Below are 17,243 nucleotides of genomic sequence, written 5' to 3' on the forward strand. Positions count from 1 at the left end.
GGTAAAGTAATGGAACCCAGTAAAGTCTTCTGCTGCTATAACCTATCAACTTCAAGCTTCGACTTGTCATGTGTTCAGAGATGCTTTTCTGCACACCACTGTTGTAATGTGCAGTTATTTGAGTTACTGTTGCCTTCCTGTCAGCTTGGAGCAGTTTGGCCATTCTCCCTGACCTCTCTCAATAGCAAGACATTTTTGCCTGGTTATCGGATGTTTCTTTCGTTTTTTGCACCATTCTCTGTAAAAATCTAGAGGCAATTGTGCATGAAAATCTCACGAGATCAGTTTCTGAGATACTCAAACCACTCCATCTGGCACCAACAATCATTCCATGATAAAAGTCACTTAAATCACATTTCTTCCCCATTCTGATGTTTGGTTTGAATATTAACTGAACCTCTTGACTGTGTCTGCCTGCTTTTAAGTATTGAGTTGCTGCCACATGATTGGTTGATTGGTGGCTCAAAAGACCTGACAGAATTAGTTGAATTTAAAAAATGTTTTACAAACATATTTATAATGCTGTAATGCTGTAGCTTTTGCTTAATTGGGACACATCAGAACCAGTACATTTTGGTCCAATTATCCAAAATTTCAAGGAAACAGCTGAAAAAGTATATAAAAAAGATGAACTACTGCTTAACTGAGTAACAAATTATGTAAAAATATGGAACAAATCAGAACACTACCAAATCTACTGCAGTACCATAAAAGTTGTATTCATTTATAGAAGTTATTAATGGAGCAATTTATCCAGTGTGCATTTAATTTGGTCCAGTAGGGTAATTTTTTTGGCTAGCATCAAATCTTCTCATGGCATCTTAGCAAGGGTCTTAAGTTTTAAAACTCAAAATAAAGAAAAACAAAATTATCAAAAATAATTGTTTTTTTAAAAAAAAATAGTGTCCTTTGGCCCAAATCGATAACATAACAAGCATACACAATTGGTACTATTTAAAAATTGCTTGCTCTACACATGGTGTAGTGTCAAAAAGCCACACATGTGCACGCAACTGACACTAGTTAGAAACCGTTCGGCAACTGTTTCCTGCCCAATTAAGCAGCATAATGTCCCAAATAAACAAAGAGAATCCCAGCTTTTTTTTCTCAATTAGTTTTTGTTCTTCAAGAGTTGTCTGAAATAAACGGCTGCCCTGATTAACTGATGGCCCGATTAACTGAAGCCACTGTGGTTTTGGTTTGAATATTTTATTGCTACATTTAACAAAGTTTATCTGAATGGTAGCGGCTTATTCCAGTAAGCAGTCGAATGGAAACCCGCACAATGATATTCTCAATATCTGTGCCACCCATGCGTCCATATGCAAACAATTGACAACATTTGGCTTTGAGAAAGGCAGTGACAGGGGGGAAAAAACTGAAACTTTGCATACATTCAACCGCTCAGGCAACATTTGTGGAGAATTATTGAGATAATGCTTCAGTTAGATAACTATTCATCGGCACAGCGAAGTATCATCAACACAGAACAAACGACTGCTTCTCTCACCATAATTTTATCTAATCTATGAGTATTTCCAATTTTTCTGCATTGTTCAGCTTCAATAATATTTTGCCTTTATAGCAGTATAAAGTTGCAACTCTTCCTTAAACTGAGTACACAAAGAGCCTTTCAATAATTCCAGAACAATGAGTCCAATCACTTCCTGAATGAAACAGTTATTTTCTGAATGTTCTGTTGATGACAACTGACAATTTTAATGCCTTTAAAATAATATTTAGTGTCGAAGTGATTCATAGGAGTGGTATTAAATATAACATTGAGCCACAAACATATTAGAACAAATAATGGACATGGATTTTAATAAACATTTTTAAGGGAAAAAATGATGAGGCAGAGTGATTTATTGCACAATTCAGGTATTTAAAGCCTTAGCAGCTCTAGAGAAATTAATAGCATTGAAACAATAAAAATCAGAATTGGAAACAGCAGGGATTTTAGAGAGACAGGGATGGTGATGGTGTTGGGAGTGATATTGAATTGAAAATTCTGGACACTGGACAGGGAGATGATGGGAGTCCATTGTCTTGGAATGTCTGACTCAGCAACCAGAGTGATCACTAGTCAAGTCTAAGGAATTTCCAAAGCTGGTCATTTTTTCCTCTGCAGATGTAAGTCAAGTATCTCACAACTTTTGCTTTGCTGAACAGTCTCTGCTTGCAGCAAACCAGACTCTGCAGGGAACGGGAGATGCACCTGAACCTCGAAGGTGGGAGAACTTTGGGTGAGTGAGGCAGCTGAGGATTACAAAGCTTTATAAGGCATTAATCAGATCATATTTTAAGTATTATGAGCAGTTTCAGGCCCCATAACCAAGAAAGGATGTGCTGGCATTGGAAAGGGTCCAGAGCAGGGTTGCAAAAATGATCTCCAGAATGAAAGAGTTAGCATATGAGGAGCATTTGCTGATTCTAGGCCTGTACTCACTGGAATTTAGAAGAATGGTGGGGAAGAGAGAGGGGGCGCAATTTCATTGGAACCAACCGAATACTGAAAAGCCTAGATTAAGTGGAAGTACAGAGGATGCTTCTAATAGTGGAAGAGTCTAGAACAAGGGATCTCAACCTTTTTTTTAATGCCACAGACCCTATCATTAACAGAGGGGTCCATGGACCCCAGGTTGAAAACTCCTTGTCTAGGACTAGAGGGCAGAGTCTCAGAATAGAAGAACATCCCTTTAGAACTGAGCTGAGGAGGAATTTCTTCAGCCAGAGGGTGGAAATTCTGTGGAATTCATTGCCACAGAAGGCTGTGGAGGCCAAGTAATTGGATATATTTAAAGCAGAGGTTGATAGTTACTTAATTAGTAAGGGCATCAAAGGTTATGGGTGAAGGCAGGAAAATGGGGTTGAGAAGGCTAATAAATCAGGAATGATTAAATGGTAGAGCAGACTTGATAGGCTGTATGGCCCTATTCTGCTCCTATGTCCTATGGATAAATGGAGTCTCTGCTCAGTCTGAGACTTGCAGGATGCAGTGTTCATTTCTGAAATTATAATAATGGAACTAAATAAAAACTTTGAATTTTCAGCAAGTGCAACAAAACACATGAACAAACCAACTGAGCAGAAGCACACTTTCTGATTATTCCTCGACTCAGACCTTTAAGCTGACAATAGCACAGGGTAGGACCAATCCTGGGACCATTCTTACATTCTGATGAGATCACTATGGCATGGGATTTATCAATGGGATCAACAAACTCCCTTGCCCGTGTAGCTGGACAGACAAGGTTTTGCTGAGCAGAATGCAATTCGGCCTCTAATGCCAAATGAGAAACTGGAAAGCAGCTTAGTTTTTGCTGTCTAATGTGAGCCAGTGTGCATGGAGGTTATAGGTGAACAGCTTCTGAGTTAGACACTGGAAGCAGGGTTTTGTACAAGAATAGTGAATGCCTAACAGAAACACTGGATTTATTTTTGATCAGGAAATTACAATGCTTGCAAGAGTTTCGTGGATTAAGGTGATCAAGCAGGGAGGAAAACATTATGGCTGAACAAAATGTTGTTGACTCTTGAATGGGTATGGTTCAGAAGGTCAAATCAGTCAAACCGATTCAACATAAAACCGTGACTGGAAAGGCTGCTGTCAATGACAGGAATATTTATTTGTGTTTAGTGCTTACTTAACTATTGGAATGCACTGTCCACACGCAATTTCCCGCATAATCCATTGATGGCTGCACAGTCACAGGCACACTATTTCATTTATCTTATGCAGTATCAGGAGGAAAGTCCCAAACAATTTTGAAAAATAGATCTTTGTTCAAATCAACAAATAATAACTAGGCAAAAATTCATAAGGGAGCCCTATTGTGGCAGAAAGCAATCAAGTATTAGTTCAGGATCGAAGTTATTATTAACTATTCCCCGCATCCCCCCCCCCCCCCACCACTACCCCCAAGGATGTTGCCTGAGTGGCTGAGTACTTCCAGCAATTTCCATTTTTGAACTCTCCAGCACCTCAATTTTTCACACTTCTGTGTCCTCTAGCTACCGACCTCCTGTCACTGAAATTGTTCTCTGTTAAAATTATTCAACATTTTTTACCATTTGCATCCACTTATTTTCTTTTACTGGTTCAAGCAGCATGGCTCCATCTCAACCATTTAACTGGAATGTCCCTTCTCTGCCATCATTCATAATGTGCCATGTCGTATGAGACTTTTATTTGCACCAACATGAGTAAATGTTAAAACTCCCTGCCAGAGGGAAAAGCAATATCTAACAGGTGGGAGAAAGTTAAACGTGAAATAGCAAGAATTTGGAGTCAGTATCTTCCAGTAAAAGTAAGAAGCAAAAATTGCTGAGATTAGGGAAGCTTGGTTAACAAATGAAATTGAGGGTTCAAATCAGGAAAAAGGAAATACGTGTCAGGTAAAGGATATCGTTGAAAAGTAAGTTCTTCGAAGTTTATAGAGGTTATAAGAGAGATCTTACTAAACTCTCCTATTGGGGGGGGGGGGGGGGGGCAAAAGGAAGACCTGAAAAGGCCCTGGCCAACAGAATCAAAGAGAATTCTAAAACTTTTTATGCAGCTACGAAAGGAATAGGTCTCGACAGAGACCAAAGGGAAGCCTTGTGCTGAGCCGGGGGATATGCATTGTCCTGAATGAATTCTTCACTCAGCATTCAGCAAAAGAGAACAGGGAGTTTATTACCATATCAAAATAAACCTGATTCATAATAAAAAGTTATTTACAATAAATCATGCAATCTCTTTCATGCTTACAATCATAGTCAATGCTTTTGAGTACTGCTCTGTTACATTCCTTAAAACTAATAGGACTGTTGTCACTGATGTGCCCCCCCCCCCCCCCCCCCGGTGGAACACAACTACAATAACTAATGGAACAGATATGTGAATATGGTGAATTAGGGAAGGGATATGCTGAAGGTTTAGAACAAGTGGAATGGTTAGAATTAGGGACACACATTAAGGTCAACAAATGTCCACAACCTGATGAAATTTATCACAAAGTGTTATGGGAAGCAAGGGAGGAAACCGCTGGGGTTCTTACCCAGTACCATTTGATGGACGAAATGGCCTCCTGTGTCTTATGGGTCTTAAAGATTTCTACAACTTCTTTAGCCACAAGTGAGGTTCAAGAAAGCTGCAAGATAGCTAATACTGTTCTAGTATTCAAGGTCAGAAGGTATAAGCCAGAAACTACAGGCTGGTGAGCCTTTGCCTCTGTAGTAGGGAAGCTATAGGCAAAAAAAATTCTCAGGAATCAGATTGATAAATAGAGACTGATTAGGGGGACACCAGCATGTTTTTGTGCTTGGGATATTCTGCCTTTTGCCTTTAGGAAGTTAATAAGAAAACTGATGAAGGTAAAGCAATGGGCAAGGCATACGTAGACTTTAGAAAAGCCTCTGACAAGGTCCTGAATGACAGGCTGTTCCAGAAGTTATGGCATACAGGTGTCCCCCGTTTTTTGGACGTTCGCTTTACAACACCTCGCTGTTACAAAAGACCTACATTAGTTACCTGTTTTTGCTAACAGAAGGTGTTTTCACTGTTACGAAAAAAGACAGCGCGCACACCGAGCAGCCAAGCTCCTCCCCTGGAACTGCATTCTAGCTGGCATTGCTTAAACACGTGCCTGTGAGCATTTGTGCTTTATGTCGATTTATTTTGTGCACCCGTTAGCAAGATGAGTTCTAAGGTATCGGAAAAGCCTAAAAGAGCTCGTAAGGGTGTTATACTTAGCGTAAAACTAGACATGATTAAACGTTTTGATCATGGTGAACAAAGTAAGGATATAGTGAGTTTGGCTTGTGGAAGTTGACGAAAATGATGTTGAAGAGGTTTTGGCATCCCATGACCAAGAACTGACAGATGAAGAACTGATGAAGAGGAAAGTATAACAATTGAAGCCGAAAGCAGTAGCGAACAGCCCGAAAGTGAAGTCGTTCAGGAACTGAACTTGAAGCAATTACATGAGATTTTCGCTGTGATTGACAACGCTGCAATGATTGCAGAAAAGGATGACTTTAATTTTGAAAGGGTACGTAGGTTTAGGGCATATTTACAGGATGGTTTGAGTGCTTACAAAGAACTGTATGATAGAAAAATGCACGAGGCTAAGCAGTCAGGCATACTGTCATTTTTCAAGCCTTCCACATCAGCCACAGCAGACGACGAACCTCGACCTTCGACATTGAGGCAGGCAGACATAGAAGAAGGTGACCTGCCAGCCCTGATGGAAACAGACGACGATGAGATGACACCCCAGTCTCCCACCACCCCAACCTCCGATAACTCAGCCTAACACACCATCATCAGTGTGCTCACTGTCTTCCTGATTCCGGTAAGTGAAACTACGCTGTATGTACATTATTTCTACTTTATACAGGCTGTGTATTTTTATGTGTTATTTGGCAGCTTCATAGCTTGAAGGTTACTGGAAAGAGTGCTTCTGCCGAGAGCGCTTGTGTCGTGTTTTTGCCGCGAGTGCTGCCGAGAGCACTTGCGTGAGATTTTCGCTACCGTAGATAGTGCTGCAATGATTGCAGAAAAGTATTCCTACTTTATATAGGCTGTGTATTTATCAGATCATTCCTGCTTTTACTATATAATACTATTATTTTAGGTTTTGTGTGTTATTTGGCAGGTTAATTTTTGAGTCTGCGAATGCTCACAAATTTTTTCCCATATAAATAAATAATTGCTTCTTCACTTTACAACATTCCGGCTTACGGACCTTTCCATAGGAACGCTCTACCTTCAAATAGCGGGGGAAACCTGTATAGGATCTAAGATGTTTTGTCACAGAAGGATGATGAAAGGTTGTGTTTTTGATTCAAGCTCTGTAAACAATGGTGTACTTACTGTCAGGATCAGTGCTGGGATCTTTGAAGATTGCCATGCTTTCCCAAGGATACTGGGAAAATTAGATCATCTTAGGGTAAAACAAAACACACACACAGGCAAGGCAGTGCAAATGGAATTTAATCCAGTTAAGTGTGAGGTAATATATTATGAGTCAATTATTCGTTCGACCACATTTGGAACATTGTGGTTGCCAGAACTACACACACTATAGAAAGAATGTAGGAGTGCTGGAACTCTTATAAGAGATTCACCAGGATGTTGCCTGGTGTGCAGGGTTTTAATTACAAGGAGAAACTACCGTAGATGCCGGATTATAAGCCGCTACTTTTTTCCCACGCTTTGAACAGCTTTGAACACTGTGGCCTTTACTACGGTGCAGCTAATGCATGGTTTTTTTTCATGCCGCCAAAAACATTTTGCCTCGTAACAGTAGACCAATAAAATTGATGAGTAGTTCACAGAGGTCCAATGAAATTGTACGATAGATCAAGCGCACTTTCACAATTAAATTATTGTAAATCAGTCATTTGTACTCACCCTCATCAACATGGAAAACACTCGAAGAAAAGCATTGTGCTGCCTTTATGGCAGTTATTTAGTTTATAATATTTTCGCTTAGTAATTCATTTGTTAGTATTTTCTAGTTAAAGTTAGAAGTGTTTTAAGTATATTTGTTTTCTGTACTACATCCCGGGATGCTATGACGTCACATCCGGTTTCGCCGCGTCTTGTGGGAAAATACCGGTTTGCGATAAACGGAAAGGTGGGGGCCGAGCGCATTAGACCCGCGCGATGATGCAGCTTTTAAGTTAAAGGCGATCAATAACTTTTCCTGGTAGGCTGCAGTATATATTTTTTTACCAGTCGTTAGGAGATATTGGAATGTTGTTCGTGCACTGTTCAGTAAAAAAGTATACGCAACGTAATTTGTGTGTTACCGATACGTATGTATATTTAAAAGTAGCCGTGTTACAGGCACGGTTCGAAAAAAAGCATTTGCAATATGTATTTGTTTATGTTACCATACGGATTTAATTAAAAGTTAAAAAATCCTCACGTGTAATATCTTTCTGTGTAAATATCTCATATTACAACGTGGGACACCTGCGGCTTAAAATCCGGTGCGGCTTGTACAAGTACAAAATTGATTTTCTTTCTAAAATTAGAGCCTGCGGCTTTTAATCAGGTGCGCTCTGTAGTACGGAATCTACGGTAGGTAAGCTACAATTGGTTTCACTGGAGCGATGAGGCCGAGGGATGATTTTGGAAGCTTATAGAATTAAGAGGGGCATGAATAGGGTAGATAGTCACAGTCCCTGCACAAAACATGGAATTTATAAACTGTAGAGCATAGGTTTAAGGCAGGAGTTCCAAACCTAGGGCCCATGGACCCCTTGCTTCATGGTATTCGTCTAAGGCATAAAAGAGCTTCAGGTTTAATGTGAAAGGGTGATATTTAATGGATATCTGAGGGGAATCTTTTTCTACACAAAGGATAGTGGGTATATGGAACAAGCTGCCAAAAGTGTTAGAAGTATAACTGCAGTGTTTAAAAAGAATTGGCCAAGTACATGGATAGAGGAGGAATAGATGTTCTTGGGCTGAATTCAGAAAAATGGGATTCATATTGACAGACACAGAGGTTGTCATGGACAAGTTCAGCCAAAGGACTCGATTCTGTGATGTTCAACTCAAATGACATCCCATAATTTGCCCACAGTTAACCCCCCCCCCCTTGCTACAACCTTCTTTTACTATCTCTAATAATAGAAGTACTCAATCTGCAATCAACTACTACCACTGCCTTGACAAGAATTGCCCTCGTTTGGCCCTCACCTAACCAAATTTTTGACAATCTTTCAACTCTTCATATACTTATAATGTTCTTTTGCTTTATTTTTCTAATACTCTGTCCCATTAAACCACCATTATTAGATTTCTTTATTAATCTTGGTATTTTGTATTCTGTTGCGACCACCTTTTTTAACCTACTTTCAAGTTTTTATTGCTCGTCATTGAGGGAACACAAAGCTAATGCTCTTTTATTGACACCATGTCCTGCGATGGTGTGCAATTAGATCTAACTGCTCGATGAGGTGGAGACCGTATTTGCTGATAGCATTGCTAGCAAGGTCAGAGATTAACCTAAATAATTTTTGTCAGAACATACCATAAAGCAGTCCAATTTTATAAAGTTACAATGAACTGACTCCATCAGTGATAGGCTTGTGTAATGTTTAATTTATTCCACAAACCAAGTACTATTTGTTCTTTGAGAATAAAAACCTGCACTGAAATATCAGCTAAAATATTTACATCACAGAGTTGTTCAAAAGGTACAATAAACACGCAAGTGAATGTTTCTTCTGAAGAAACTTATTTTAAAGATGAGAAACCAGTAACAAAATATGCTTGTAGAATAGTTTGTGTGAAATTTAATTATAGCATCAATATAGCAAATGTTGCTGCAGTAGTATGTACAGACAGATTACAATTATTAAAGAAATAAGCTCATTTTTAGGTAGCAACTTTTACCCTCTCATTTTATCTTCCCTCAAAACATTTTACAGCAAATAAAATATTTCGAAATAAAAGCACTTGCAATCAGGTAGATTAACTGCAAAATCTCGCCAACAACAGGAGACACAATGTTGTTATTGGCATTATTCAGGCAAATGTTTACCCCAGACCATGCAATGATATTGTCCTGCAGCATGAAATTCCTGATGTATTTGAAACTGTACATTACTTAATAAATGTCCAATATCTTGGAACAGTAGATACATAACAATATAGCAAAGTCAATCTATGACTTTGGTACATTGGCCTTCAAAAAATCAAAGTACTGAGCACAGGAGATGGGATGTTATGTTGAAGTTATATAAGACATTGGTGAGACCTAAATTGAAGTATTATGCAAAGTATTTAGCCACCTACCTACAGAAAAGATGTAAATAAAGTTGAAAGAGTACAGATAAAATTTATTAGGATTTTGCTGAGTTTGAAGGATCTGAGTTATTTAGGGAAAGATTGAATAAGGTTACAACTTTATTCTTCAGAACGCAGAAGATTGAGAGGAGATGTGATAGAGGTATACAAAATCATAGATAAGGTAAATGCAAGCAGTCTTTTTCCACTGATGCTGGGTGGGACTACAATCAGAGGTTATGGGTTAAAAGTGAAGGTGAAAAGTCTAAAGGGAAGATGAGGGGGAACTTCTTCACTCAGGGGGTGGTGAGAGCGTGGAACGAGCTGCCAGCACAAAGGATACATGTGAGTTTGGTTTCAACATTTAAAGGAAGTTTAAACAAGAACTTGGATGGTAGGGGTATGGAGGCTATGGTCGATGACAGTAGGCAGTTTAAATGTTTTTGGCATGGACTAAATGGGCTGAAGACCCTGTTTCAATGCTGTACTTTTCTATGACTGAATTACCATAACAAACTGGTATATGCACATGTTAGTGTAACCATACTTCAGTACTGGGAGTATTTTCATTCTCCTTGCAACAATAAATCTCCCAATTTGTGTCAAAGTCTGAATAATTTCATTCTATGTACTAATGTTAAATAAGGGATAAAATAAATAGCTTTAGAAAAATTTTAGTTTAAGTAGAAATTGTTGCTACATACTTAATTTCAGCATTTTCTATTTGAAATAGAGTTTTCAACTTCTGTGTCTGAACCTGTAACACCGACATGCACTATCTTCAAAATTCCCTAGTTTGTGCACTGATTAAACTGCCAAATCTTTATTGAGGCATTTGAAATCTATTGCCAATTAATCTTCCCCCTCTTCAAATTATTATTTATTTAAAGATACAGCACAATAACAGGCCCTTCCTCCCAATGAGCCCGTCACCCAATTATACTCATGTGACCTATTAACCCACAGGTCTCCAGAGCACCAGGAGAATGTCCAAACTCCTTACAGACAGAGGTAGAATTGTACTGAGTCTCTGGCACTATAATTGAGTTTTGCTATTATTTTAGATTCTGATAAATGTTGTGTAATCACATTAAACCTGTAGGTTTTGTCAATATCTGGGAGCCAAACTTTGTGGGAAGAAAGGCTTTGGGGAGAAAGAGCCAAAGAGATGTCTATTAAAATGGTCAAGAATTATCTTGAAGGATGAAAGAGATTGCAGTTTCTCTCTACAGCATGGAGGGAGCCCAAGAAAGATTTAGAGATGTTTAAAATCATGTAACATTTATTTGTTACGATACAGCATGGTAACAGCACACTTACAGGCCCTCCTGGCCCAATGAGCCGCACCACGCAATTACATCCATGTGACCAATTAACTATTTTAATGCTGTCTCTTTGGAATGCAAGAAGAAACCCAGACAAGCAAAAAGAACTTGTAAAAGGAACAGAAACAACGAACTCCCGACAGACAGCGATGGAATTGAACCTGGGGCACTGGCACTGTAAGAGCATTACACCAACTGCTATGCAATTGCACCATCCCAAGTCAAACTGCTTCTAACAGTTGCCCAATAGAAGGCACAGATTTACAGTCAATCCAAAAGAATCAGAGAGGATGCCAATTCCTGCTTACCACCGAAATGTACTGGGTGGTGATCACTGATTCTCTTGAAAATTTCAGATCAGGTAAACAGTTACAAAGAGGAAACATTGTGGATTGATTTTTTTTAAAAATTGGATTACAATTGAAGAGTTGGCACATATTCATGAACTTTACGACTCCCTTCTGTGCTACACTTTCATGAACTCAGGAGCTGAAAAGCAAATAAACATTTTCAGTTATATTATGTGTGGGGAGCTGTTGGCACAGAATCACTGCCCCATTTCCTTTATTCCTTACAATAGCTATAATGTTAATTCTACTTAAGGAGCTGGGTGGCTATGAAATCCTGCAAATAAAAAGCGAATGGGTAAAACAACAGAAGTTGTTGTATACAAAGGGCTTCAGATAATAGATGGGAAGAGATGAACAACTGTCCACAAGCTCAGAGACTCAAACAAGTCATAGGAAGTGGCCAAGCCTTTGAAGTCATATTTGGAGCCATGGAGATGTAATGATGACCATCAAGTGGCTGGTTTGAATAAATTGACGAAAGGAAATAAAGCTTTTTATTGTGAATACAAGAGATCCTGCAGATACTGTAAATCCAGAGCAACAGACACAAAAAGCTGGAGGAATTCCAACAGGTCAGGCAGCATTTATGGAGGGGAATAAACAGTCAATGCTTTGGGCTGAGACCCTTCAGCAGGACTGGAAAGGAAGGGGAAAGATGCCAGAATAAAATGGGAGGAGGGGAAGGAAGACAAGCTATAGGTGATAGGTGAAGCCAGGTGGGTGGGTGAGGGAGGGTGAAAAAAGCTGGAAAGTAACAAGTAGAAATGGCGAAGGGCTGGAGGAGGAATCTGCTAGGAGAGGAGAGTGGGTCATGGGAGAAAGGGAAAGAGGAATCACCAATGAAGGTGATAGGCAGGTGAGGAGGTAAGAGGACAGAATGGGTAATCGAAGGAGAGGGAAGAGGGAGGGGAAAAGTTGGAGAAATCGATGTTCATGCCATCAGGTTGGAGACTACCTAGGTGGAATATGAGGTGTTGCACCTCTAACCTGAGAGAGGCCTCAACATGTAGAAGAAGTGACCATGGACCAACATTTTGGAATGAAAATGGTGAGAGGAATGACCTTTCCACCACATTAACAGGGATAAGAGTTCCTCTTGTCCTCACCTACCACCCCATGACCCTCTAACATCCAACACATTACTCTCCACAATGTCCGCCATCTTGAACACCAAATACAACTCCCCCCCCCCCACCCTCTGCAAGGATTGTTCCCTCGATTCATTTGTCCATTCATCCTTCCTCACTAATCTCCCTCCTGAACTTACAACTCCAAGCAACAAAAAATGCTACACCTGCCCACTCATCTACTCCCTCACCTCCATTCAGGACCCCAAACAGGTGAGGCAACACTTCACAAGCAAATCTATTGGGGTTATCTACTCTATCCAGTGCTCCTGATGTGGCCTCCTCTACATGAGAGGGGGCGCACTCTGTTGAGCACCATCACCCCACCAGGAAAAAGCAGAATTTCCTGGTGGCCAACTATTTCAATTCCTATCCCTATTCCTGTTCAGACATGTCAGTCCATGACCTCATCTTCTGCCATGACGAGACCTCTCAGGTTGGAGGAGCAATAGCTCATATTCTATCGAGGCAGCCTCCAACTTGAAGGCATGAACATCAAGTTCTCCAAAGTCCAGAAATTCCACCTTCTACCATTCCCTCCTCTTCAATTTCCCCCACTCTGGCCTCTTACGTCTTCTCCTCATCTGCCTATCACCTCCCCCTGGTGCTCCTCCTCCTTCCCTGATCCAATTTCCTCTCCTATCAGAGTCCTCCATCCCCAGCCCTCTGGTATTTTCTGCTTATCACCTCCCAGCTTATACTTCATCTCACCTCCTACCTGGTTCTACCCATCACATTTCAGCTTGTTCTCCTTCCTCTCACCAATCTCCTTATTCTGGCTTCTTCCTCTTTCCTTTCCAGTCCTGATGAAGGGTCCGAGCCCAAAATATAACTGCCTATTTATTTCCATAGATGCTGCCTGACCTGCTAAAATCCTCCAGCATCTTGAGTTGCTCTAATTTTTTTTTGTGTGGCGGTGTGGCAGCAGATAACCTTAAATAGATCCAATACTAGAGAGCTAGTAAACTGGAGATTGGTCTACAATTTCAAATGCATTACCACCTCGTCTAATGGAAGGAGCCCTTGAAGTAGGGCCAAAGCTTTTTTTAAAAAAAAACTGCCTCTGAAGGGTTGTCGATACTAAGCATCATCTTACTAACCAGCTTCAGCTACCAAACAAAACATGTCAATTTTCAAAAAAAAAAAAGCAAAACTGGTACAGATTTTTGGAAATGTTAGTTACATGATACATTAAACTGCAATATGGCAGAAATAATATTGTTAGTTGCCTTTCAGCTTACTCAAAGATTGAGATTAATGTGACACATTCCCTTTCCAAAGCTTGGACATATTTGGGGCGTATGTTTTTTTAAAAAACTAAAATAATCACATATTAGTCATTAACCCGACTTTGATCTAAAGTACATACTACTGATGCAAAAATTTCCTATTTGTAGGGAATATTACAAGGGCTTAGATAGTCATTCAATGTTGTGAATCGGTAAATTACTTTTAATATGCTTTATTTTTTTTATATCCACAAATCCAACTGTTCAACTTTCTTTTAGAATGACATGTATTTTACTATATTTATGTCCTCACTTTGTACATACACTGGAAACTAGCAGCAACTCTGGAATCACTTAAACAGAAGCACCACTTTATGAGACCAGGTTCATAAGAAGTGTCTACAATGCAAACACTGGCTGGGTAAGCAATAACTAACTAATGCTTGTAAGCAACAAATTCATTCACATTTCTGAAATCTAATCCTTTTAAGAAAATGAATACCTTAATTTTCTGTTTTTATGTACTAAAATTTTAGAAATAGCAAGAGTAATTGCACATTCTCTATTCACGTCTGAGAGGCCATTAACTAGAGTTACAACTTCTCACTTCACTCCCATCCCACTGTTTTTTTAATACCTAAAAATAAATTTGTTATGAATTCACAATAGAGCCCCACTGCCTTCCTGGGGTGCAAAGTGCCAAAAATAACAGGAGAAATTTATTTTCATTCCCAACTTGTGTGATAAACCTCTCGTTTAAAGATAGTGACTCCTTCCATATTCCACAGAACCCCACTTAAAAAATTTTATACATTTTATTGAAAGGATGACAACTCTTGACTGCAATCATATGATCTATGCCCCAATCTCAATGCATTAATAGAAATAAAAATTGTCAATACAAAATAAAATGCTGGAAATATCCAGGTCAGATAGAGTCTTTGGTGAAGTTAGCATTACAAATCAGTAACCTAAAAGGATTGTAATCAAAAATAATCCATAGTTACTACCTGCTCCACTGAACATTTTCATCTTATTCTTCTCATTCCATCAGTTCTTGCCTTTATTTATATTGTATCAAGTTTAAGTTGCCTTTTACATCAGTATCTATCAATAATTATTTTCCCTGACACTTAGACCAACCATTTATTGTTTACCAAGTGTCAGCAGTAGGTTTTTGATAATGATGTTAAGGAGATATGGCTAATTATCTCAAATGTGAATATGTCCTATCTTTGAACTTAATTGAAGAGTTTCACTATCTACCTAAACTCGTGTTGTGTTCATATTTAACCCTACTTGACTAGCAATAATCAAACTGCATGATAATTAGTATTATGCAAGACTAATATTCTTACATAAAGACTTTGCAGATTTAAGCAGGGCTAAGGCTGGAATTCAACCACAACACTGGATAATGTCATACCAGGGTGTGACTAGGTCAAGCTTTGACCCATTAAAAGCCCATTTACAAGCCAATGGAAATTCTTAAGAGAGAAAAAATAAAGACCTGTTGCAGGTCAACTTTAAAACATTACAAGGCCTGAAGTAAAATCTTCACAAGCAAGATGACAGTTAAATGAGACTAGCTTGAATGGAGCATTTTGGTCGACATGGACCAGTTGAAGGCCCTGCTTCCGTGTTATATGACTCTACAAGGTATCGTATAAGGTGGCACTATTCAGTAATGTTGATATTGCCACATATAATTTAAAATCACAATTATTTTTTGAGATACAGTGCAGAATAGGCACTTCCAGCCCTTCGAGCCATGCTACCCAGCAACCTCTTGATTTAATCCTAGCCTATAACCATGGAACAATTTACAGGGACAAATTAATCTACCAATTGATACATCTTTGCACTGTGGGGGGAAAAACTAGAGCACCCGTAGGAAACCCATGCAGTCACAGGGAGAACATATGAACTCCTTACAGGCAGCAGTGGGAATTGAACCTAGGGTAACTGGTCCTGTAAAGAGTTTTGTTAACTACACTATTGTACTCAATTACATTTTTCTTTAAAATTCAGACAGAGGATATATTGTGTCAATTAAATTACATTAACTTTGAAGTGTAAAGTCTTGATTACACAATGCTTAAGAAACAACTAAAATATTGACAAACATAATAAATGGTGGGTGTCGATTTGTTTAATAAGTTAACTTCTCTATATCAGTTATTACAAATTGGCAAGATTGTTTGCTTATTTTCCATGCAAAAATCAAAAACTGAAGCCAACACTAATTTCAAAAGCAGAAATTTATGTTCTTATGTTCTTTAGATTGCCAAAAGACAAGGATCATTAAAGGGGTAAAAGTGATACAAATAAGTCCTTCCAGGTGAGGCGACACTTCACCTGTGAGTCGGCTGGTGTGGTATACTGCATCCGGTGCTCCCGGTGTGGCCTTTTATATATTGATGAGACCCAACACAGACTGGGAGACCATTTCGCTGAACACCTATGCTCGGTCCGCCAGAAAAAGCAGGATCTCCCAGTGGCCACACATTTTAATTCCACGTCCCATTTCCATTCTGATATGTCTATCCATGGCCTCCTCTACTGTCAAGATGAACCAACACTCAGGTTGGAGGAACAACACTTTATATACCGGCTGGGTAGCCTCCAACCTGATGGCATGAACATTGACTTCTCTAACTTCCGTTAATGCCCCTCCTCCCCTTCTTACCCCATCCCTGACATATTTAGTTGTTTGCCTGTTCTCCATCTCCCTCTGGTGCTCCCCCCCCTTTCTTTCTCCTGAGGCCTCCCGTCCCATGATCCTTTCCCTTCTCCAGCTCTGTATCACTTTCGCCAATCACCTTTCCAGCTCTTAGCTTCATCCCACCCCCTCCGGTCTTCTCCTATCATTTTGCATTTCCCCCTCCCCCCACTACTTTCAAATCTCTTACTATCTTTCCTTTTGGTTAGTCCTGACGAAGGGTCTCGGCCTGAAACGTCGACAGCGCTTCTCTTATTGATGCTGCCTGGCCTGCTGTGTTCTACCAGCATTTTGTGTGTGTTGTTTGAATTTCCAGCATCTGCAGATTTCCTCGTGTTTGCTCGACAAATAAGTTGTGCCTCTTTTTAATTATAATTTTGAGCCTCCACTCAGTTGTTACAGAAATTTGGGGAATATTTGTGAAAATAAAAAAAAAATTATAGCTGCAGTGTAAGTGCCCTTTGCATTTTTCCCTACCTCTATACAGATTTACAATTTTTCCGCAAAAATGCCTCAAAATTATTCCAAACCTTGGCTGACAGCCAAGAGAAAATAGTACTGCACCCATAACTCTTTCTGGGAGCAAGCTTAAGACTTTCACAAGGGTATGCTGGAAGGTTCCAAATGAAAGTAAAACCACCTGTATGTAGGTCATTAGGTTCACTTTTGCACAACTCTTCATGCCTCACTGTAGAACAAA

The 17,243-nt window shown here is 39.4% G+C and overlaps 1 protein-coding gene across 3 annotated transcripts in view; it reads right to left on the reverse strand.

The window, feature by feature from the left end:
- The window catches only part of sbno2b (strawberry notch homolog 2b), a 174,782-nt gene that overhangs the window by 120,891 nt on the left and 36,648 nt on the right, over positions 1 to 17,243 (reverse strand). The window lies entirely within an intron of this gene.

Source organism: Hemitrygon akajei, chromosome 16, assembly GCF_048418815.1.
Source record: "Hemitrygon akajei chromosome 16, sHemAka1.3, whole genome shotgun sequence".
Classification (NCBI taxonomy): Eukaryota; Metazoa; Chordata; class Chondrichthyes; order Myliobatiformes; family Dasyatidae; genus Hemitrygon; species Hemitrygon akajei.